Raw genomic sequence first — 25,308 nt, forward strand, 5'->3', positions numbered from 1 at the left:
TTTCAGCTCTGCAGCATGTCCAGAACCAGGAAAAAAGGATCATATAGGTGTAAAAGGGGTTCCCACCATCCCTGCTCTACTGAAAAATTATCTTTTTTTCTGGTTCTGGACATGCTATAGAGCTGAAACTTCACAAGTACACTTTTTAGACCCCCTAGACACTAAATCACACAAAAAAAGTTCTTAAAAATTGTCATTTTTGATAGAGAGCCAATTTTTGGAAAACTTAAAAAAAAAAAAAAACAATTAAAAAAAAAATTTCTTTGGATTTATTGTCTGGGGGGTCTAAAAAGTGTACCTGTGAAGTTTCAGCTCTGTAGCATGTCCAGAACCAGAAAAAAAATAGAATCAGGGTTAGGGCTAGGGCTAGGGTTAGGATTAGGGTCAGGGCTAGGGTTAGGGTCAGGGCTAAGGTTAGGGTTATTTTTAGTGCTTAGGGTTAGAGGGGTAGGGGTAGGGGTAGGGCTACTAACTCTAACCCTAAGTATCTCACCGTAACCCTAACCCTAGCCCCTAACACTAAACCTAACCCTAACCCTCTAACCATAACCCTAACCCTCTAACCTTAACCCTAACCCTCTAAGCCTAGCCATAAAAATAACCCTAACCCTAAACCTAACCCTAACCCTAGCCCTAACCCTAACCCTAGCCCTAACTCATAATTTTTTCTGGTTCCGGACATGCTACAGAGCTGAAACTTCACAGGTACACTTTTTAGACCCCCCAGATGCTAAATCCAAAGAATTTTTTTATTTTTATTTTTTTTTAATTTTTCCAATAATTGGCTCTCTATCAAAAAATTACAATTTTTAAGAACTTTTTTTTGTGTGATCCCTCTCCGGCATGCCACAGTCCAGGTGTTTGTCCCCTTGAAACAACTTTTCCATTACTATTGTGGCCAGAAAGAGTCCCTGTGGGTTTTAAAATTCGCCTGCCTATTAAAGTCTATGGCGGTTCGCAATGTTCGCCGGTTCGCGAACATTCGCCGATGTTCGCGTTCGCCGTTCGCGAACAGCGAATTTTATGTTCGCGACATCACTAGTGGTGAGCTGGCAAAACCATTAACAGATTTATTTAACCAATCATTAGTAACAGGAGTTGTCCCGGAAGATTGGAAATTGGCAAATGTCGTGCCCATTCACAAGAAAGGTAGTAGGGAGGAATCGAGCAACTATAGACCAGTGAGTCTCAAAATCAATAGTAGGCAAATTAATGGAAACCCTATTAAAGGATAGGATTGTGGAACATCTTAAATCCCATGGATTGCAAGATGAAAAACAACATGAGTTTTCTTCAGGGAGATCATGTCAAACAAATCTTATAGATTTTTTTGACTGGGTGACTAAAATAATAGACGGTGGAGGTGCAGTAGACATTGCATATCTAGATTTTAGTAAGGCTTTTGACACTGTCCCACATAGAAGACTTATCAATAAACTGCAGTCATTGAGCATGGACTCCCATATTATTGAGTGGATTAGGCAGTGGCTGAGTGACAGACAGAGGGTTGTAGTCAATGGAGAACATTCAGAACAAGGTCATGTTACCAGTGGGGTACCTCAGGAATCTGTACTGGGACCAATTTTGTTTAATATCTTCATAAGTGATATTGCAAAAGGCCTCGATGGTAAGGTTTGTCTTTTTGCTGATGACACAAAGATATGTAACAGGGTTGATGTTCCTGGAGGGAAACGCCAAATGGAAAAGGATTTAGGAAAACTAGAAGAATGGTCAGAACTCTGGCAACTGAAATTTAATGTGGATAAGTGCAAGATAATGCACCTGGGGCGTAAAAACCCAAGGGCAGAATATAGAATATTTGACACAGTCCTGACCTCAGTATCTGAGGAAAGGGATTTAGGAGTAATTATTTCAGAAGACTTAAAGGTGGGAAGACAATGTAATAGAGCAGCACGAAATGCCATCAGAATACTTGGATGTATAGGGAGAGGTATAAGCAGTAGAAAGAGAGAAGTGCTTATGCCACTGTACAGAACACTGGTGAGACCTCACTTGGAGTATTGTGCACAGTACTGGAGGCCATATCTCCAGAAGGATATAGATACTCTAGAGAGAGTTCAGAGAAGAGCTACTAAACTAGTACATGGATTGCAGGAAAAAACTTACCAGGAAAGGTTAAAGGACCTTAACATGTATAGCTTGGAAGAAAGAAGAGACAGAGGGGATATGATAGAAACTTTTAAATACATAAAGGGAATCAACTCGGTAAAGGAGGAGAGCATATTTAAAAGAAGAAAAACTACCACAAGAGGACACAGTTTTAAATTAGAGGGGCAAAGGTTTAAAAGTAATATGAGGAAGTATTACTTTACTGAGAGAGTAGTGGATGCATGGAATAACATTCCTGCAGAAGTGGTAGCTGCAAATACAGTGAGGGAGTTTAAGCATGCATGGGATAGGCATAAGGCTATCCTTCATATAAGATAGGGCCAGGGACTATTCATAGGATTCAGATATATTGGGCAGACTAGATGGGCCAAATGGTTCTTATCTGCCGACACATTCTATGTTTCTATGTTTCTATCTGCCGGGTCCCTCTGAGCATGTGTGTGAGTGTCTGAGTGTGTGTGTGTGTGTGTGTGAGAGTGAGTGTGTGTGTGAGAGTGTCTGTGTGTGAGAGTGAGTGTCTGTGTATGAGAGTCTGTGTGTGTCTCCAGAGCAGGGCTAGCTTTAATTGCAGCAAGTGTACAAAAGGAAGGGGGTTACAAAGGAGTGGCTTCAAGACCACCAATCACAGACATGTATACAGAGACTCTTAACTGCCAGGTGAACAAAGCAACACGGCTGCCATCTCATGGACTCGGTTGCACTAATTCACAAGCATGGACTCATCCTAGCATTGTTAGTGGATCCTATCAAATATGGTTCATATAAACCATATTTGATAGTGATAATGCTAATGTTCCAGTGAATGGGACATTATTATATCTGCAAAAGACAATAGCAGCAGTATTTCATTCATATGGTTTAAATATGACTGAAAGATGCCATCCATTAATCCTGGTAAAGGGCAGATATTATTAAAGCAATAAGAATACCACATCACAAACATATCTCCGCAGTGAATACCGGGGCCCCGGATGAGTGATATATATTTGTGCGTGTGATTGCGCTGAGCGTGCAATCCCATCTAATGGAAGATTTCCACTAACAGGTCTTTCCTCAATGCCAGTTAAAGCAATAATCGCTGTGCATAGTGATTACCGGTAAACTGACACTGGGAGACATAATGACAATGTAATTAAAAATACATCCTAAAGAAACGTCCACATAAATATTAATAACATTTCCACAACAGAAGCCTACCACAAACCCACCACTATGGCTAGAGTCCTAAAGGATCATAAGACAAGAGACATTTAGTTTTGTGAGGCATTCCTAACATCCCTAGGATGTGATGTGGGAAGCCTCACAGATCACTCCTCTTGGCAGCTCCAAATTGCTGTTAATCTAGGGGCAGAAAACTTTATGTCATGGCTATAAAACGTATACTGCAAGTTATAGAGCATCAATATTGCACTTTGGAAAGGATCAAAAATGTAGTTAATTCTAAAATCTTTCTTTAAATAACCAGGCTCTTTTAAAGACAACGCATACAAATACAGCATATTAGTATGGTATATTATCTATGTAGAAAAAGTATGTGTAAATAAATTTAATTTTATAATGGTCATTTAGAAGTTTAAAACAGAAACATATTAATTATAGACACACAAACATTCCTCTAAAATACTGTTTGACAGTTTGGGTATATCTATATTTTATATATCTATAATGTAAGATTGAAAAAAATAATTATAATATTAATACTTTATCATTTTAGATTATTGTTTTCAGTACATAAATATTTGAAAGCCAATCTAGCAGCATAAGAGGGATGGATACTTTTTACTCAAAAGATTTTATGGAATTCTTAACATTTTAGACATCTTTCAGACAACTGTCATGTTTTCAATCTGTAGTGGTAATAACTTGTTCCAAGTAGAATTATCATGGTTGGCTGCATTCTATCACACCTTTGGATCAGTGAAGTCCAGCTAAAAATCACTTGTGAAGCATTTTGTGATTATTCAGTAGCTTGCCCTGATTGAAGCAGGTTATATAAAGTGCTCTTATTTGTGTAGCAGAAGCTTTGAAATGTGCCTCAATACATTGACCTTGGCAGATGATTGCAACCTTCAAACTGTTGCACCATTACTGAAGTAGGCTTTTCTGGAATTTGAAGATAAGCTTGTGGCTTACTAGATAAAACTATGTCATCACCTTTGGTAAGTATTTGTCAGAAAGCCAATCCCTGAAAAAAAAGTTGCAGCGTGGAATAAAATTACTATGATTACCTTATTATTGTTGTTATTATTACAGCATCATGCTTTGCAGTTTTAAAAGCAATAATCTTACCACAATAATATAAATATTGTATATTTTTGTTAATTTTAAAGGAACAAAAATATAATTGTTATCAGCAAGTACAACATACTTCTTATTATGTGCAAACTTTACAGTAACATATCTGTGACTCCAGAACCTAAAGTAAATTTCCATCTTTGCAACCAAACTATATGTTTGTTATGTGTTCTCATTCACAAAGCATACCTAAAAATAATAAAGAAAAATATTTCTTACCTGACTAGTTGTTTCTTTGGAGCAGGATTATATACAGCGGTCCTTGAATAGCTCAGAATAACTTGCTGAAAAACATGCTATAGGGACACTTAAAGAGGTAGAAAATTCTGTTTTACCACTTGTGCCTACAAATAAGCCTATAATAAGGCTTACCTGTAGGTACTGTAAATATCTCCTAAACTTGCACTGTTTAGGAGATATTCAGATTGCATGCAGCTGGTGAACAGACCTTCAGATCCCTTGCCATAAACGGTGGCTCCTGCTCGAATGCGCATGTGGGACGTCATAGCGCCTTCAGCCACCAATGTAGCTGAAGATACTCTAAGTAAAGAAATGTCATCAGCACAACAGACATGGTGTGCTAAAGACATTTCTTCACTTTGAGTATCCACTGTTTCCAACCTATATCATTACAGCACCAAGCATCACTGAACAGCCGGTTATCTTGAATGTGTGCATGGAGAATATTGCGTTTGGATTTGACATGTAGCCAGAGGACACAAACCCAAAAGGAAGACCGGGTAAATATGGAAGCCCTCTCAATAGTAACAGCCTGGTGCTGGAGGGCTTTGTTTTAAAGGCAAGTCTTGCATAATGCGCTAGTATGCAATGCATACTAGCACATTCTGACATTACCTTGCAAGGGATTTTTCTTTCTTTAACTGCGGTTTACTATCACTTTAAAGAACAAATTATTTTTCAAAATGCATTACCATACAATGTACGACCCAGGTTTTGATGTCTTTAACCACTTAAGGATCAGGAGGTTTTACCCCCTGAATGACCAGGCCATTTTTTGCATTTGCCACAGCGTGAATTTAACTGGTAATTGCACAATCGTGCAATGCTGTACCCAAACAAAATTTATGCCCTTTTTTTTCCCACAAATAGAACTTTCTTTTGGTGGTATTTGATCACCTCTGCGGTTTTTATTTTTTGCGATATAAATGAAAAAATCCAACAATTTTGAGAAAAAAAATTAAATTTTCTACTTTTTCTTTTGGAAAATATCAAATAAACTAAATTTTTGGCATATATTTAGACCAAAATGTATTTAGCTACATATCCTTGATAAAAAAAAATCTCAATAAGTATATATTTATTGGTTTGTGCAAAAGTTATAGCGTCATAGTACAAACTATGGTGTACAGTATCCCACAAAAGTACACCCCTCCCATTTTTGTAAATATTATATCTTTTCATGTGACAACACTGAAGAAATGACATTATGCTACAATGTAAAGTAGTGAGTGTACAGCTTGTATAACAGTGTAAATTTGCTGTCCCCTCAAAATAACTCAACACACAACCATTAATGTCTAAACCACTGGCAACAAAAGTGAGTACACCCCTAAGTGAAAATGTACAAATTGGGCCCAATTAGCCATTTTCCCTCCTGGTGTCATGTGGCTCGTTAGTGTTACAAGATCTCAGGTGTGAATAGGGAGCAGGTGTGTTAAATTTGCTGTTATCACTCTCACTCTCTCATACTGGACACTGAAAGTTCAACATGGCACCTCATGGCGAACTCTGAGGATTTGAAAAAAAAAATTGTTGCTCTAAATAAAGATGACCTAGGCTATAAGAAGATTACCAAGACCCTGAAACTGAGCTGCACCACGGTGGCCAAGACCATACAGTGGTTTAACAATATAGGTTCCACTCAGAAAAGGCCTTGCCAGGGTCGACCAAATGAGTTCAGTGCATGTGCTCAGTGTCATGTCCAGAGGTTGTCTTTGGAAAATAGATGTACGAGTGCTGCCAGCATTGCTGCAGAGGTTGAAGGGGTGGGGGGTCAGCCTGTCAGTGCTCAGACCATACTTCGCACACTGCACCAAATAGGTCTGCATATCTATCATCCCAGAAGGAAGCCTCTTCTAAAGATGATGCACAAGAAAGCCCGCAAACAGTTTGCTGAAGACAAGCATACTAAAGACATGGATTACTGGAACCATGTCATGTGGTCTGATGAGACCAAGATAAACTTATTGGGTTCAGATGGTGTCAAGTGTGTGTGGCGGCAACCAAGTGAGGAGTACAAAGACAAGTGTGTCTTGACTACAGTCAAGCATGGTGGTGGGAGTGTAATGGTCTGGGGCTACATGAGTGCTGTCACCACTGGGGAGCTAGAGTTCATTAAAGAAACCATGAATGCCAACATGTACTGTGACATACTGAAGCAGAGCATGATCCCCTCCCTTTGGAGACTGGGCCGCAGGGCAATATTTCAACATGATAATGCCCCCAAACACACCTCCAAGATGACCACTGCCTTACTAAATAAGCTGAGGGTAAAGGGGATGGACTGGCCAAGCAAGTGTCCAGACCTAAACCCTATTGAGCATCTGTGGGGCATCCTCAAATAGAAGGTGGAGGAGCAAAAGGTCTCTAACATCCACCAAATCTGGGATGTCGTCATGGAGGAGTGCAAGAGGACCTGTGAAGCTCTGGTGAACTCCATGCCCAAGAGGGTTAAGGAAGTGCTGTGAAATAATGGTGGCCACACAAAAAGTTGACACTTTGGGCCCAATTTGGACATTTCCACTTAGGGGTGTACTCATTTTTGTTGCCAGCGGTATAAATATTAATGGCTGTTTTGATTTATTTTGAGGGGGCAGCAAATTTACACTGTTATACAAGCTGTACACTCACTACTTTACATTGTAGCAAAGTGTCATTTCTTCAGTGCTGTCACATGAAAAGATATAATAAAATATTTACAAAAACGTGAGGGGTTGTTTGGTATCCACCCTGTGTTCAAAGTTGAACACAGGGTGGATACCAAACAACAGCATTCATTTCTTTATGAGACTGGCAAGGTGTTTGATTGATATACTTACAACACATTCTCATTACTCTCCTTGAGTCGAACACAATGCCTCTGGATCCTGCCCCCTTAGCTCCCATGTCGGACTATTTGGCCGCCGCCGTATGGAAGCACTGGTTTTAAGCACAATGACGTGGCTATATTTACTTGCCTGCACACTTACACTCCTGACAAGTGGGCAATGCGACCCACGAAACGTGCATCGAGTTTCAAGATATTTGTATTGATGTGCATACTGTTACGAGATATTTTAATATATTTGTATGACCATGTTCTGTTTTGTGTATGTCAAATATTAACCACTTTACCACTAGAGGATTTTGCTGTCTTACGTCTGGGCCACATTTTGCGATTCGGCGCTGTGGGACTTTAACTGACAATTGCGCGGTCGTGCGACGCCATACCCAAGCGAAATTTACGTCCTTTTTTTCCCACAAACAGAGCTTTCTTTTGGTGGTATTTGATCACCTGTGCGATTTTTACTTTTTGTGCTATAAACAAAAAAAGAGCGTAAATTTTGAAACAACAACAATATTTTTCACATTTTTTTTATATGAAATTCCCCCCCAAAAAAATGTAAAAATGAAAATTTTTTTAAATTTTTAGCCAATTTGTTTTCTGCTACCTATGTTTGGTAAAAAAAATTCACAATAAGCGTATTTTGATTGGTTTGCGCAAAAGTTATTGCATTTACTAACAAAGGGAAAGATTTCTGTCATTTTTGGTGTTTTTTTTTAACGCAATCTGCGATTTTTTTTTGCGGGACTGCGACATTGCGGCGGACAGACCGGACCCTTGACTGACATTTTTGACACTTTTGGGGGTACCAGTGACATTACTGCAGTAATCAGTGCTATATATATGCACTGTTACTGTAAAAATGACACTGGTAGGGAAGGGGTTAATTTTATTGGAGAGGGAGGGGTTAATGTATGCCTGGTGCTTACTGACGTGTGTGGGGGGAGGTGACTATGTGACACAAGGACAGATCCAGGGTTCAGCTATGGTGAACCCTGCAATCTGACCCTGCCTGTCACTTGGGAGATCCGCCCGCTTGTGTTTACACAAGCAGGCGGATCTCCACACTAGATCCCCGACGATCGGGGAAGAGCAGCGGCGAGGAGCGAGCCTCCGGCGGCGCGCGCGCGCCGCCGAGAAAGGGGAGTGTCTGACGACGTAGTACTACGTCGTCAGACGATAACGAGCCACTTTGCCGCAGTAGTATTACTGTACTCAGACGGCAAGTGGTTAATGTTGTATTACTTTTGTATATTGGTTCTACACAATAAACCAGATACCCAAATGGTACAGGACCCCTGATATTTTGCCATAACCCCAAAAACACCATAGGAGGTGGGAACATCATGGTGTGGGGCTGTTTTTCAGCATACAGTACTGGCAAACTTCATATCATTGAAGCAAGGATAAATGGAATAATGTACCAAGACATTCTTGACAAAAATCTGCTGCAATCTACCAGGATGAAATGAGGGTGGACATTTCAGCAAGACAATGATCCCAAACACAAAGCCAATGAAACTCTCAATTGGTTTCAAAGAAAGAAAATAAAGCTGCTAGAATGGCCCATCCAATCACCTGACTCGACTCCAATACAAAATATACGGATAGAACTAAAGAGCAGAGTTCATAGAAGAGGCCCACAGAACCTTCAAGATTTGAAAACTGTCTGTGTGGAAGAATGGGCCAAAATCACACCTGAGCAATGCATGCAACATGTTTCTCCATACAGGAGGCATCTTGAAGCTGTCATTACCAACAAAGAGTTTTGTACAAACTATTGAATAAATTTCAGTTAGCGTGTTCAATATTATTACCCTGTGTCATTCCATATAACTTAATTTCTGAACCCAACTGCATAGGTTGTTGCCGACATGTGGTGCAAATTACATGTCAATAGCACCTTTAAAAGGAAATATTCAATACTTGTTTTACCCAATATATATGTGTATGTGTATATATATATATATATATATATATATATATATATATATATATACATACATATTGTAATCTTTGGGATGATAGTTCTTAAGGATCACATCCTCAAGCCGGGTAAACTTAAAGCAAAAAAGTGGTTTATTTTCTTCCACAACAGAAATAAGGCTTCCAGCAGCAAACAGTCCAGAAACAGGCATAACTTAAAAGTCTGCTAAACTTCAGCACAAATGGTAAACATAGTACAATACCAGCTTCTGGCGGGGGTTTACCCCAGGTAAGCAGTCCCAGGTAACAGCTTATCTCCAGCCACCATGCAGCACACAAACACTTGTTTCTCCAGCTCAGTCTCCCAGGTGTATATCCAGCTCCTAATCCCCACACCCACTAACATTACTTTCTGTCTTTCAGAGCTGGTCTCTCTGGGAGACAGCTTAACCCCTGCCTTCCTGTGAAACCCATACTTTCCTTAAAGGGACCACAGCCCAAATATTGGTGCTATGTAACACCCGTCCAGGACCCAACCTTGGTGACCTCCACATATCCCCCCCCCCCCTCTGCCTCAACACGGAAGTGTTGGAGGCACCATCAGACACCATACAATGCACATCGGAATTCTGATGCTGTCTCCCGGGCCGATGCTCTACCACAAAATTGACTTCCTGGAGGAACAGGAACCACCTCGTCACCTTGGCATCGGTCTGCTTGTTTTGTCGCATCCAGGTCAACGGGGCATGGTCGGACACCAGGCGAAAATTCAGACCCAGCAGGAAATAGCACAGAGAGTCTAGTGCCCACTTGATGGCGAGACACTCCTGCTCCACCACAGCGTAGTTTCTCTCTGCCGCCATCAGTTTCCTACTGGGAAAAACTATGGGATGCTTTTCCCCATTGACCACTTGCAACAACACTGCACCCAGTCCAGCATTCGAGGCATCTGTCTGTACTACAAATTCTTTGGAAAAATCCAGTGCTACTAACACTGGATGCTAACACAACACAGTTTTAAGCTTCTGAAAAGCTTCCTCGGCCTCTGCATTCCACGTTATCATCACGGACTTCCTCCCTTTTGTCAAATCCATCAATGGGGCCGCAATAGTAGAAAAGTTGGGGACGAACCTTTGATAGTAGCCGACTATGCCCATCTGAGGCTTTCCCAGTCCCCCACCCACAATGTACCCTAGGTACTTCGCTTCCTCCATCCCAACAGCCGACTTCTCCAGATTTACAGTAAACCCTGCTCTTTCCAAAGAGTCTAGGACTGCCTGGACCCGAGATAGATGGGACTCCCAATCAGTACTGAAAATGACAATGTCATCCAGATATACCGAAGTGTATTGTCCATGGGGCCATAATGTTTTGTCCATAGACCTTTGGAACGTGGCTGGGAGGGAGTGTAAGCCAAACGGCATTCTTTTATATTGCGAGTGGCCTTCTGGAGTGGAAAAAGCGTTTTTTTCCCTGGCTTCCTTGGTGAGGGGAATCTGCCAATACCCTTTTGTAAGGTCCAATGGGGTAATATACCGGGCGGGACCCAACCTCTCAATCAATTTGTCTACCCGGGGCACCAGATATGCGTCAAATTTTGAGACCTCATTAAGTTTTCTAAAATCATTGCAAAATCGCAGAGTGCCGTTAGGTTTTGGTACCAGAACAATAGGACTTGACCATTCACTCTGCGATTCCTCAATGATGTCAAGTTCCAGCATTCTTTTTACCTCTTCAGACACTGCTTTCCTATATGCATCTGGGATTCAATAGGTTTTTGAGTGGATTTTTACATTGGGCTCTGTAACAATGTTACGCACAATTATGTTGGTTAGATCCGGCAATCCTGAAAACATTTCTTTGTTTCTCTGCAGAAATTCTTTCACTTGTTGTCTTTGGGACTTGGTCAGGGTAGCAGCAACATACACTAGCTCAACTCTTGCAGGGTCCTCTACAGTGACCCCAACAGCGGATACCTGATCTCAGTCTCTCCAGGGTTTTAGCAAATTCAGGTGGTAAATTTGGTAGGGTTTGCTCTTCCCAGGTTGATGTACCCTGTAATTCACCTCACCAACTTTTTCCTCCACCTCAAATGGACCCTGCCACCTGGCCAAGAATTTGCTTTCTACCGTGGGTATTAACACAACTACCCCGTCTCCTAACTGGAACTGTCTTTATACTGGCGGATCGGTTATATACCCTCCTCTGAGCATCCTGTGCCTTTTGGAGGTGTTCCCTTAGGAACGGCATCACTTTCGCCACTCTCTCTCTCTCATTTGGGAAATATGCTCTACCGCACTTTTGTGTGGTGAGGACTCACTTTCCCATGTTTCCTTCACCAGATCTTTGCCCATACAGTAGTTCAAATGGTGAAAAACATGTGGAGGCCTGCGGAACCTCCTGGTTGGCAAATAACAATGCCGGGAGCAACATGTCCCAATCTTTTCCAGCCTTCTGGACCTCAGACATGGCTGGTTTGTACTATCAGAATAGAGGTACTCACCGAGGCTGAGATGCCGAGAGCGGTTCGCTGTTGCGACTAAGCGCACTCCGCCCTTCCTGGAGGTGATACAGAGGGTGGATGGCACAAAGAGGCACACGCTACAAGCAGACAGGGTAGAGCTTGTGTAGAGGTCCTGTAGAACTGGAGCAGAGACTGATCAGGATCCAGCAGAGAAAGTCCGAAGCAGGCTGAAGGTCAAACACAGGTAAGCAGACAATTCAGGTCACAGGATGAGGGTCAAACACAGGAGGCAAGAGCAAAGTCCATAAAACAAGCCAAGGTCAGGTCCAGGTGAATAGCAGAGTAGGTCAGGTTCAATCCAGGTCACAGCAGGTAAATGATCAAATAGGAAACAGGAACTCAGGTACAGGAACCTGAGAGACAAACCAGCAATTCCTCTGAACACTTGCTCAGCTTTTATAGGCAGCCAGGAAGTCATGTGGAAGTCATGTGGTGCGGGTCATGTGACGGCCGGTCTGCAGCTGAAGGTTTCTCTGACAGTGCCCCCCACCAAGGGATGGCCTCTGGACGCTCAAACTGGACATTAACTCCGGGTGATCCAAATGAAAAGCTCGGATCAAGCGAGGGGCGTGTATGTTTCTTGAGGGTTCCCAAGAGTTGTTTTCAGGTGGGTACCCCTTCCACTTGATTAGGTATTGGAGAAGTCTACCCCTTTTCCTGCAGTTCAGTATGGCTTCAACCTCAAATTCATTTTCTCCACTTACCTGGACTGGTGAAAGAGGCGGCTCCTCTCTTGCCGGAAGGGGCTAGGAATCACTGGTTTTAGTAAGGATGCATGAAAAACAGAATGCATTCTGCAAGAGTTGGGTAAGGTCAATTCAAAGGCCACAGGGTTAACCATCCTCTTGATTTTGAACGGCCCTGTGAACTTTGGGCCCAACTTCCGTGAGGGAAAAGGTAATCTGAGGTTAGCTGAAGATAACCAAACTTCCTCACCGACCTTGAAAACCGGGTTCTCCTTCCTTCCCCTGTTGTAGTACTTCTTATAGTCATCCTGGGCCTTCTGCATTGTTTCCTGAACCCTTTGAAAGTTCCGATGGATGGAGGCTATTCGATCTTGGACAGCAGGAACAAATAATTCAGGGGTAGCGTTCGGAAGGAAAGAAGGGTGAAACCCAAAGTTAGACCAGAAGGGCATTTGGTTGGTGGCTGAATGAACTGAATGATTATACGCGAACTCCGCGTAGGGTAGCAGAGAGGACCTGTGATCCTGGGAGCCGGAAGATGAAGTCCATAGAAACTTCAGCCCATGGGCGTTCTGGAATGGGTAAGGGTCTAAGTAATCCCCAAGATTTGGTGTTAGCCACTTTACTGCGCTGGCAAGAAATACAAGAAAGAACATACCTTTTACAGTCCTGCCTCCAACCAGGCCACCAAAAAGAACGGGCAACCAATTCTGAAGTCTTTTGAGTCCCAAAGTGACCAGCCAGTTTATGGTCATGAAGCAACTTTAAATGACAAAAATTTTTCCTTGGGACCAGAGCAAGTCATCTCGTTTTTCCAAGGAGGATACCTCTGGGTCAGTACAATGGCTGGACGCCAACTTGATGGTGGTCATAAGGTCAGTGTGTGTGAGCAGAAGGAAGTTTTGTGGAGATAAGATGGTGCTAGGTTCCTTTGACTGGGGAGATTCAGGGAACATCCGGGAGAGTGCGTCTGCTTTTCCATTCTTTAGGCCAGGTCTATAAGAAATATGAAAGTTGAACCTAGAAAAGAAGAGGGCCAACCGGGCTTGCCTGGGTCTTAAGCATTTGGCTGTCCTGAGGTATTCTAGGTTTTTATAATCGGTGAAGATCATGATGGAATGGGACGCACCCTCCAACAGATACCTCCACTCCTTCAAAGCGAACTTGATGGCCAACAGCTCCCGGTCTCCCACATCGTAATTCCTTTCCGGGGAACTTAGTTTCCAAGATGCGAAAGCTACAGGATGGAGGAGAGCCTTGGGGCCCTGTGTCTGGGAGAGGATGGCTCCAGTGGCAGTTTCCGAGGTGTCTACCTCCAACACAAATGGCAGGGCTGGATCCGGATGCCGTAGGATTGGCGCAGAAGTAAACAGGGCTTTGAGTTTGTTAAAAGCTTCCTGGGCCTCTTGGGACCACTGAAAACGACTGTGTTGGTGGGTTAGTTGGGTGATGGGTGCAACAATGGATGAGAAGCCAATGATAAACCTCTGGTAAAAATTAGTGAATCCAATAAACCGCTGTACCCCCTTCTTGTCTACTGGAGCAGGCCACTCCTGACTACTTGCCTTGACCTTCTGGGGATCCATTGTGACCCCATTGGTAGAAATGATAAATAGGGATGATCAAACTTTTCAAAAGTTTGGTTCGACCAGAACACCCGAACTTGCCGAAAGTTTGGCCCGGATTTCAGAACCCCATTGAAATCAATGGGACCCGAACTTCGGTAATCAAAAAACACCATTTTGAAGCCCTAAAACCCAATAAATGCCCCTAAAAAGGGCCTAGGGTTCTGGGTCATGCCCCAGGGACTATTAATCACACAAAAAAAAAGTTCTTAAAAATTGTCATTTTTGATAGAGAGCCAATTATTGAAAAAAATTGTTGAAAAAAAAAGAGATTTCTTTGGATTTAGTGTCTGGGGGGTCTAAAAGTGTACCTGTGAAGTTTCAGCTCTGTAGTATGTCCAGAACCAGAAAAAAAGTTTGTTTGTATTAGAATTAATATAGAACAGGTTAGTAGCTTCGCTACTTTTACACCCGGCTTTTTGTTGCAGGCGTATTATTGGGCTTTTTTGAGGACATGTTTGGAGTCAGGCATGACATCAGAACTTCTGTGTAGGGGTATATATACACACACACACACACATGTATGTATATATACACATACACATATATAGGTGTGAAAGTAGCAGAAACCTATGCTTGTGCTAATGAAATAATTAACAGGCATATGGCTTCTCTGCTATAACACCTATGTGTGTGTATGTGTATAAATACATATAAGTGTTTGTGTGTGTGTATATACCCCTATACAGAAGTTCAGATGTTATGCCTGCCCCCAAAGACCCCCAAAAAAATGCCCAAAAAAAAACGCCTGCTGCAAAAACACACCTGGGCGTTTTTGTAGCTGGCGTTTTTTTGGGCATTTTTGGGCATCTTTGGAGGCAGGCATAACATCAGAACTTCTGTGTAGGGGTATATACACACACACACATGTATGTACTGTATATATACACATATACATATATAGGTGTGAAAGTAGCAGAAACCTATGCTTGCACTAATGAAATAATTAACAGGCATATGGCTTCTCTGCTATAACACCTATATATGTGTATGTGTATAAATACATATAAGTGTGTGTGTATATATACCCCTATACAGAAGTTCAGATGTTATGCCTGCCTCCAAAGACCCCCAAAAAATGCCCATAAAAATGCCTGCAACAACACACCTGGGCGTTTTTTTTGGCGCAGGCGTTTTTTTGGGCATTTTTTGGGCGTCTTTGGAGGCAGGCATAACATCAGAACTTCTGTGTAGGGGTATATATACACACACACACATATGTATAACGTATTTATCGGCGTATAACACGCGCCGGTGTATAACACGCACCCCAATATTTGGAGAGAAATTTCAGGAAAAAAGCTTAAATTTAACATAAACAGCTTTGAACTCAGAACATTTTTTTTTTTTTAAATCAAATGATATCTCACCAGTGTCCATAAATGCAGCCCACCAGCAGTGTCAATGAATGCAGCCCACCAGCAGTGTCCATACATGCAGCCCACCAAGTGTCCATATATGCAGCCCACAAAGTGTCCATACATGCAGCCCACCAAGTGTCCATACATGCAGCCCACCAAGTGTCTATACACGCAGCCCACCAAGTGTCCATATAAGCAGCCTCGCAAGCGCAATGTCCAAATATGCAGCATCGCAAGTGCCATTGGAACTGACCTCATTTGTTTTAAAAAAGACCGGGAAGCAGCGCCGACTCCGAGAGCAGAAGGGGCGGGCCGGGCCTAGAAGGAAGGACGAGCTGTCATAAGAGCAGAAGGGGGCGGGCCGAGCCGAGGAGAACGAGCGAGCGCAGTCATCGGAAGTCCCGCCTCCTCTGCCGAGACGTGTGACGTCTGTCATAGGCGGGACTTCCGATGACTGCGCTCGCTCGTTCTCTCTTCTCCTCGGCTCGGCCCACCCCCTTCTGCTCTTGTGACAGCTCGTCCTTCCTTCTCCTCGGCCCGGCCCGCCCCTTCTGCTCTCGGCAATGCTTCCTGGCCGTTTTTTATTTTAATATCGGCGTATAACACGCACTGCTGCTTTTTCCTCCATTTTTAGGAGGAAAAAGTGTGTGTTATACGCCGATAAATACGGTATATACACATACACATAAATAGGTGTGAAAGTAGCAGAAACCTATGCTTGCGCTAATGAAATAATTAACAGGCATATGTCTCCGCTCCTATCACACCTATGTGTATAAATACATATAAGTGTGTGTGTATATATATACCCCTATACAGAAGTTCAGATGTTATGCCTGCCTCCAAAGACGCCCAAAAAATGCCCCAAAAAAACGCCTGCGCCAAAAAAAAAACGCCCAGGTGTGTTGATGCAGGTGTTTTTTTGGGCATTTTTTGGGGGTCTTTGGAGGCAGGCATAACATCTGAACTTCTGTATAGGGGTATATATACACACACACTTATATGTATTTATACACATATATAGGTGTTATAGCAGAGAAGCCATATGCCTGTTAATCATTTCATTTTGTTGACACTTTGTTGGCTGCTGACAGTCACCACCCCAAATCATTGATTGATGGTATCCCTGTGGGGCAGTTCCTCCGCCTGAAGAGAAACTGTTTGGATCCCACGGACTACCAAACGGAGGCGAGGGATCTACACAGAAGATTTAGAGAAAGAGGATACTCGCATAAGGTCATAAGGAGAGCCCGCAAAAAAGTGTCCCTCAGACAAAGAACTGACCTTCTCCAGAACAAGGAAAGTCTCCCTTCCCTGTCCGCTACTTCACAGCCATCATATCCGCGCATAGTAACTCGATACGGTACCCAGTGGGATCAGGTCAGGTCTGTTATATTTAAACACTGGCAAGTACTTACCATTTCGCCACTAATTGGTCAAATTGTCGGTCCACGCCCCCTGATAACTGCTAAACGAGCTAAGAACTTAAAAGACAGTCTGTCCCATTCAGAATTTGTGAGAACCAAAAAGGGTGAGAACTGGTTAACATCACTCTACCCCCATTGAAGGGCATGTTTACATGTGGAAGGTGTTCCGTGTGTAAGCTGGTGATCAGATCCAAGTCATTTCTGAGCTGTGACGGACAGGAGGAGTTCATGATTAATAGCTTTATTAACTGTGAAACGGAACGTGTTATTTATCAAATTATTTGCCCATGCAACAAGACGTATATTGGCAAAACCAAACGTCAGCTGAAGGTTAGAATTTCTGAACATGTAGCAGATATCAGGAAAAAAGTAGACAATAAGACCATCCCATTTCATTTCCTAGAACACCATAATGCTAATCCAGATGAGTTATTAGTGAGAGGCATTTATGCCCTCAAACTACCAGCCAGAAGAGGAGATTTTGACACCATCTTGTTACAAAAAGAAAAGCTATGGATTTACAAGATGGGGTCACTTGCCCCCCAGGGCCTGAACGTAGAGTTCAGCCTTCAACCCTTCCTAACATCTTGAGACAGCAGCCTATGTGCTCGTGTTGGGTGGGGAGAGAAAAGGGTGCAGGGTGTTTGGGTAGTAAGAGGACCCTCGGAGGGGATATCCTTGATACTACATTCTTACCCCTTTTACATGACCTATCTTGTTTCAAATACCGTATTTTCCCCCACTCCGATCTCCCCCTTGATATATATATATATATATATATATATATGCTCCACACTTCACATCATGACCAATCAGGTTTTCTGTTCTTTCCTCCCCTTTTGTACCTGTGTCCTTATCGAGGGAAGGTGAGCACCTGTAGACACATATCAAACATACTGCCAGTCCAGGTTGATATGAAGCATCATATCGGTCTGTACAGAACCTGTTGATATCAACTGTTCTGTATTATTTGTTTAGTCTTTAGGTGACCCCGGTGAGTATATGGGGGACAGAAATATTTAACACTGTGGGATGGGTGATGTACCCCAAGTCTCGGATAACTACTCTTATAATGTCCACAGCACCTTCCCGAGCTCTACTACCCCTCCAATGCTGGATAAGTGGTTAGCTGGGAGAAGGACCTGTGATGGGGATTTGGGAAACGCTATGTACATATATCATATTCTTTCTACGACTCCAATCGCCCATACTACCTGTCTCCTCTCAGCGGCCTGTACTGTGTACTTCTTCTATATACTCTAGACCGGACTCCTTGCTATGTTTTGAATATTAGTATTTCTCTCCCTAACCTGTACTTCCTTCCATCCTTATTTCTTAATGGACAGTGGATAGGGCTTGGGATGGATGTTAAAGAGGACATTGGTCCATCCCAACATGTAGAATCATTATGCTCTTCACGGAGTGTCTTGATACTAATAGATTTGGGTATATGACACTCAGTCTATCTTTACCACAATTCTAATTAGTCAACCTAGGGGGGTTTTTCTTTAACAGTGGGTGGGATTGAGTTGTAGCAAGGAGGGAAAACCATTTGCCAAAGCCCGAAGGGATACATTCACAGCATTAGCAGTAATCAGTTTCTATGTACTTTTATGTATTACTAAATAATACCTGTATAGTTCCTATTTTATTCTACTTTGTATATTTGCATCTGGTTTTTAGAAATCCAAGCATTCTTCCTTGTTAAGATCAGATATCTCACGAAAGGTTTAACTTTTATTTTCATGTGCTTATCTGTCAAAGACGTTTTTCTGTAATTTTCATGGAAGAAAGAGTTTTGACGCTGGTGGGGATGTCCTATATTGCATGAGTTCACAATGTACCAAGTGCTGACACCTAGTGTAAAAGGAGAGAGCTTGTTTCTATGGGCTCCAGCTGAATGATTGCATCTGCACTTGATTAATGAACCCGCCAATTACCACTATAAATATTGAACACAATCCACCCCACCCTTAGCTCTGAAGAAACTGACGTTCCGTCAGTGAAACGCGTCAGCGTTGGCATCACCAGCCCACCAATGCTGGATCTGTCACCTCCGTAACTCTGGGATTACTGCACGGCGGCTTCCCTGCTGTTCCCCCGCATCTACACTCTCTACGCCGGACATGACGTCGGGCCGCCACTCACGGACTTGCACGTTCAAACCAGGAAGTGTGTAGAGTGAGCGCGGTAGGAGAACGCCCGCTCAGGAACGCCATTGCCGGCAGACCCTCGGTTCTACTTACGGAGGTATGGACATTCATTGAATTCGGCTCTGATACAGAGGTATGATACCCACATAACATCTTGGATGACTCTCATTCTATCATCTCCGAATATATGTACCCATGACTTATGGCCAATTGGTCATCCATACGGAGTTGAAGGCTGAAACCCCCACCCCATTATTTTTTGCCATTTATTATCTTCAACCATAGACATGATCTGTTCTATCTAGGCCAGTGGACTTTGGGTTTCATCAGCACTGCTTACCCTGCATTTACCCTGGGAACCATTCATTACCCTTGGCTATCTGGATAATCCAGCCATAGTACATCAGGAATCAAGGACAGTGTTACATTTCAGTGACTTCCATTTTCATTAGACACTACCCACATGTCCTTCTCCCAGTGGGATCATCGGGTTCTCTTGGCCAAGAATTCTTCTTTTATCTCCTTTTGGGAATAATTTTTTCACGTAGCCAATCATTGTGGCATTTTGGGATGGTGATCATCCAGTTGTCATAGCCAGTACAGCCAATACAGGCCTGTCTGAATCTACACATACCAGCCAATCATTGCTATTCCAGTCCATGACGATCCACCATATGTGCTTGTTGTTTTTAACTGTTTTTACTGTCTTGATGTGCCACATCCTGTCACCTGTATAGCATTGTTTTTCAAGGCACAAGTGCCTAATAAAATATTTCTTGTTTTACACTATTTACGTCATTAACGCATGGATGCCATTAGTTGATTTCTTTCAGGGCGAAGGACCCTTTGTCTTTCATCCTATTTTTTTTTTTAGTACCTAAGCCCTTGATCAACGGCCACCCAGGGGGAGACTTCATAGTGGTCATATACATCACAGTTCCATATTTTCATAATCAATGAGGCCAGTATGGGAACACACCCCAATTTTTTTCAGAGAAGCCATATGCCTGTTAATTATTTCATTAGCGCAAGCATAGGTTTCTGCTATTTTCACACCTATATATGTGTATGTGTATATATACATACATGTGTGTGTGTGTATATATACCCCTACACAGAAGTTCAGATGTCATGCCTGACTCCAAACATGTCCTCAAAAAAGCCCTATAAACGCCTGCAACAAAAAGCAGGGTGACAGGGGTGAAGCCACCATCCTGTTCTGTAAGTGTTCTAAGAGAAACAAACATTTCTCTATAGCGGTCACCCTGACATGGAGGGGTTTTGTCACCCTGCCATAGCAGTCAGAGTCAGTTAACCCTACACTACACTACGGTCCCCTGGCACTTAACACTTTCCCTACAGAAACTAGATTATTAAATCTAACTATAGAGGAAAATAGTACCCTAACTACACTAGATATCCCTTTCCTCACACTAATAATTTCTAAATGACACTTTGAAGCAGAAGTAACAGAACTGCTTCCCCTCTCTTCCACGTCCCTGTATTACAATGCTAGAGATTTGGCGGGGCTATCTTATATACTGGGGGGGCGTATTCACTAATGATTGGCCTCTGGACCCCCTAGTCACTCCAATCACATTCCTAGCATTCTCCTGCCCCCTCAATTGGCTTTTACTGATGGTTCTGGTCCAATCACGGGCTTTTAAAGTCCAGTTCCTGTCCCATTGCATTTTGGTCGGTTCTGGTTGCTGAATTCCGAACTTTTTCAGCAAAAAGTTCGGAATTCGGCCGAATTTCGAACAGTACGAACCGATGGTCGACCCGAACCGTTCAATCATCCCAAATGATAAAGCCTAGGAATTGCACAACAGATTCTTTCGAATTCGCATTTCTCTGCTTTAAGGTACAATTTGTGTCTCCTTAGAATTGCAAGGACTGTCTTTACGTGAACCCGGTGTAGCTCAATGGTGCCAGAAAAATTAAGAATGTCGTCCAGTTAAACAACTAGGAAATTGTCCAGATATTCTCACAAAATGTAGTTTACCAGGTGCTGAAATGTGGCCGGGGTGATACACAGCCCAAAGGGTATTACCAAATATTCATAATGTCCAAACCTGGACCTGAAGGCAGTCTTCCACTCGTCTCCAGGCCTGATTCGGATGACATTATAGGCACCTTGCAGATCAAACTTAGAGAAAATTCGGGCGGACCGGAAACGCTGAAACAACTCTGGGATGGGTGGAAGAGGATAGCGATTTTTTTATCATTATTTTGTTCAGTTCTCTATAGTCTATGCATGGTCTTAGAGAACCATCTTTCTTTTTCACAAAGAAGATGCCGGCTCAGGCCGGTGAAGAGGATGGACGAATGAAACCCTTATTCAAGTTCTCATCAATATAAAGTAAGTCTTAAGAACCGCTAGTTCAGTCTCTGATAGTGGAAAGATGCAGCCAAAGGGCATTTCAGGACCAGGTAGTAAATCAATGGGGCAGTCGTAAGACGGCTGAGGTGGTAGGCAATCAGCTTTTTGTTTATCGAAGACATTCCTAAATTCAAGATACACCGGAGGGACGTGCTGGAGATTGTCAGGTGTAGGTGCTATGGTTAAACAGGCGGCCGGAGATGGAGGAAGGCAATGCTGGGAACAGTAGGGAGAGAAGAAGGAGACCTTCTTCATGTTCCAATTGATGTCAGGTTCATGTGCCTGTAGCCAGGGGAGCCCCAAAATGATGGAGAACATGGGGGAGAAGATGATGTCAAAGCTTAGAAGCTCCTGGTGGCCGGAGTCCGTGGTGACAAGGATGGGCCTTGTTTGTTGTGTGACAAATCCAGAGCGAGGAAGAGACCCATCAGCCAGGTAGACTTGGAGGCCTTGTTCTTTTGTCTGCAGTGGAATGTGTAGTTTTTGTGCCAGTGAAGTGTCTAGAAAACAACTACAGGCTCTGGAATCAATAATTGCTGGTAGATGAACTTCCTTTCCCATTAGCTGTAAGGAGACAGAGAGGGTGACATAAGTCTGGGATAAACCAGGGTTTTAAAAATTCATACCTGCGACTTACTGGGTCTCACGGGGCAGGTACGCAGAAAATGTCCAGTTCCCCCACAACACAGACAGAGATTGGCTCCGTCGTTGCTTCTCTTCAGGGGTGAGAGGAGCACAGACCAATCCAAGCTGCATGGGCTCAGCCTCTGGAGCAGAGGTGACGGGAGTCACCTGGAAAGGATGGGTGAACGGGAGAAGGTTTGAGGAGCATTCAGCTAGGTTGGGGACCCTGAAAGTGCTCAGTGCGCCGCTCGCGCATGCGCCTGTCTAACTTGGTAGGAGATTGGATTAAATTCTCCAAAGTGGCAGGGGTTTCAATCCTGGCCAACTCATCTTTTAAAGCTTCTGACAGCCCCTGGCGGTACTGGTATTTAAGAGCAGGTTCGTTCCACCCTGTGTCAGCTGACCATTTGCGAAATTCAGCAGTGTAATCCTCCACCAGTCTCTTTCCTTGAGACAGGGAGTGTAGCACGGCTTCTGCAGTAGCGGTGCGTTGAGGGTCGTCATTAGAGATGTCGCGAACATAAAATTTTATGTTCGCGAACAGCGAACTTCCGCAAATGTTCGCGAACGGGCGAACCGGGTGAACCGCCAAAGACTTCAATAGGCAGGCGAATTTTAAAACCCACAGGGACTCTTTCTGGCCACAATAGTGATGGAAAAGTTGTTTCAAGGGGACTAACACCTAAACTGTGGCATGACGGAGGGGGATCCATGGCAAAACTCCCATGGAAAATGATGTAGTTGACGCAGAGTCGGGTTTTAATCCATAAAGGGCATAAATCACCTAACATTCCTAAATTGTTTGGAATAACGTGCTTTAAAACATCCAGTGTGTGAATACGATCAGGTATGATGTTGTATTGATAGGTAGTGTAAGGGTTACGCCCGCTTCACAGTGACAGACCAAACTCTGAAAGGCCAAACTCCCCGTTTAACGCACCGCAAACAACCGCAAACAGTCCATTTGCAGTGGGCACAGTACAGTCTGTGGGCCTGACATTCACTGGCAGGCAACTGCAATTATATTACAGAGGAAAAATGTAATTACTTTTTTATCTGCAAGGTGCTGTGCCACCCTATATGAGTGGTGGGCAGTGGGCACAGTACGGTCTGTGGACCTGACACTCACTGGCAGGCAACTGCAATTATATTACAGAGGTAAAATTAAATTAATTTTTTATCTGCAAGGTGCTGTGCCACCCTATATGAGTGGCGGGCAGTGGGCACAGTGCAGTCTGTGGGCCTGACACTCACTGGCAGGCAACTGCAATTATATTACAGAGGAAAAATTAAATATATAAATATCACTACTTGTACTAAATTAATAGACGATGTTGTAATCCACTGCGCTTTAGGAAATACAGGTAACACAAACCTGACAGAATAACACAAATAACACAAATTGCTGCTACTTAAATGAGTAAATATAATAAAAAATAAAATTCATCCAGAAAAAACAGGAACTGGCTTTTTCATTCGAATTTCAGTAGCGCAGGGATGGTGATAACCTCTTACCAAATAAATAGGATGATAACATATACCAAAATATTTGAATCAGATGTGATAAATATAAGCATAAATACAGTACATAAAAGCATGAAATCAAATCAATAGGAGTCCATAAAGTCCATAGGTATAAAGTGCATAGAGCAATGAAAGTGCAAACATGAAGGATCACAGGTGCGACTTATGGGGACCACCCTTGCTTGCCACCACCACACAGTGCTGGGAGAAGTATCTGAAATTCAGACTCACCAGACGCTTATGCCTAACCACTCTCATGGACTAGCCAACAACAGCATATAGTAAAATCAGGTTTCCTCCAGATCTCGGATTTGTGCTGCAAAGACTCCTCTGGAAGATTTCCTGGTAAATTTATAGTGAGTCTGAATTTCAGATACTTCTCCCGCCACTGTGTGGTGGTGGCAAGCAAGGGTGGTCCCCATAAGTCGCACCTGTGATCCTTCATGTTTGCACTTTCATTGCTCTATGCACTTTATACCTATGGACTTTATGGACTCCTATTGATGTGATTTCATGCTTTTATGTATTTATGATTTTATGCTTATATTTATCACATCTGATTCATATATTTTGGTATATGTTATCATACTATTTATTTGGTAAGAGGTCATCACCATCCCTGCGCTACTGAAATTCGAATGAAAAAGCCAGTTCCTGTTTTTTCTGGATGAATTTTATTTTTTATTATAGGAAAAATTAAATTAATTTTTTATCTGCAAGGTGCTGTTTCACCCTATATGAGTGGTGGGCAGTGGACACAGTACAGTCTGTGGACCTGACACTCACTGGCAGGCAACTGCAATTATATTACAGAGGAAAAATTAAATTAATGTTTTATCTGCAAGGTGCTGTGCCACCCTATATGAGTGGTGGGCAGTGGGCACAGTACGGTCTGTGGGCCTGACACTCACTGGCAGGAAACTGCAATTATATTACAGAGAAAAAATGAAATTACTTTTTTATCTGCAAGGTGCTGTGCCACCCTAAATGAGTGGTGGGCAGTGGGCACAGTACAGTCTGTGGACCTGACACTCATTGGCAGGCAACTGCAATTATATTACAGAGGAAAAATTAAATGCATTTTTTATCTGCAAGGTGCTGTGCCACCCAATATGAGTGATGGGCATTGGCAGTGGGCACAGTTTAGTCAGTGAAAATAAAAGGTATAAAACTCCGCGCTAATGGTCTATCCGGGTAAAAAGCGGAAGGGAGGATATGTGCAAAAAATGTGTGTGAATAAAAATGTGTCAAATAGGTGTAAAAGTGATATAAATATAAAATATAGGCTGCAGCCTCCCCAAATAATAGTCCAAAGACTATAACTGAAAATAAAGGAAGGTGGGGTAGTGGTGCTGCCTAAAAAAGGAGAGCTCAATGTAAGGTGCAGCAAATAAATGCTTATGATAAATACTCAATGTGCAATGGTATTGACATATAAAGTGACAAGTGCATATGAGTGATATTAATCCATATGATACAATGTAATCTGAATCTTAAATAAATATCAAACATGAATTGCAGCAGACAATATTAAATATTAATAGTGCAACCTAAAAGTGCTTATCAAAAAAGGTGCTCTAGTGCAT

General features: G+C 42.7%; 1 long non-coding RNA gene across 1 annotated transcript in view; it reads right to left on the reverse strand.

Moving 5' to 3' along the window:
• Nucleotides 1–14,318: 14,318 nt before the first annotated feature.
• LOC309568786 overlaps nt 14,319–25,308 on the reverse strand; it is a 174,973-nt gene continuing 163,983 nt past the window's right edge. Inside the window, exon 3 of the long non-coding RNA XR_014226052.1 lies at nt 14,319–14,561. This is a non-coding gene — a long non-coding RNA (uncharacterized lncRNA). The remainder of the gene's footprint in view (nt 14,562–25,308) is intronic.

This window comes from Pelophylax lessonae, assembly GCF_965119305.1.
Source record: "Pelophylax lessonae genome assembly, chromosome: 1".
NCBI lineage: Eukaryota > Metazoa > Chordata > Amphibia > Anura > Ranidae > Pelophylax > Pelophylax lessonae.